The following is a 268-nucleotide window of genomic DNA, read 5'->3' on the forward strand; positions in this document are numbered from 1 at the left end:
CACCTTTTTAGAAGTTTAGGTCATTATAGGTCGTATCGTATGTTATTACTCACTCTTAAAGGATGCTGGAAAGATAAAGGGTTATGTTATTTTGCAATGGAAGGACAGCGATAGTGATGGTGATAATCAAAAGTTGATGCTGCGACTTGTAGGTAATATTTAATGATTTGAATATTCATAGTTCTGATAACAGAAACTAAAGTATGCATGGGTAAATACCAATAATGATTATAAATAATCACATTAGTCAGGAGATATATACCATCAT

Source organism: Penaeus monodon, chromosome 28, assembly GCF_015228065.2.
Source record: "Penaeus monodon isolate SGIC_2016 chromosome 28, NSTDA_Pmon_1, whole genome shotgun sequence".
In the NCBI taxonomy this organism is placed as follows: Eukaryota; Metazoa; Arthropoda; class Malacostraca; order Decapoda; family Penaeidae; genus Penaeus; species Penaeus monodon.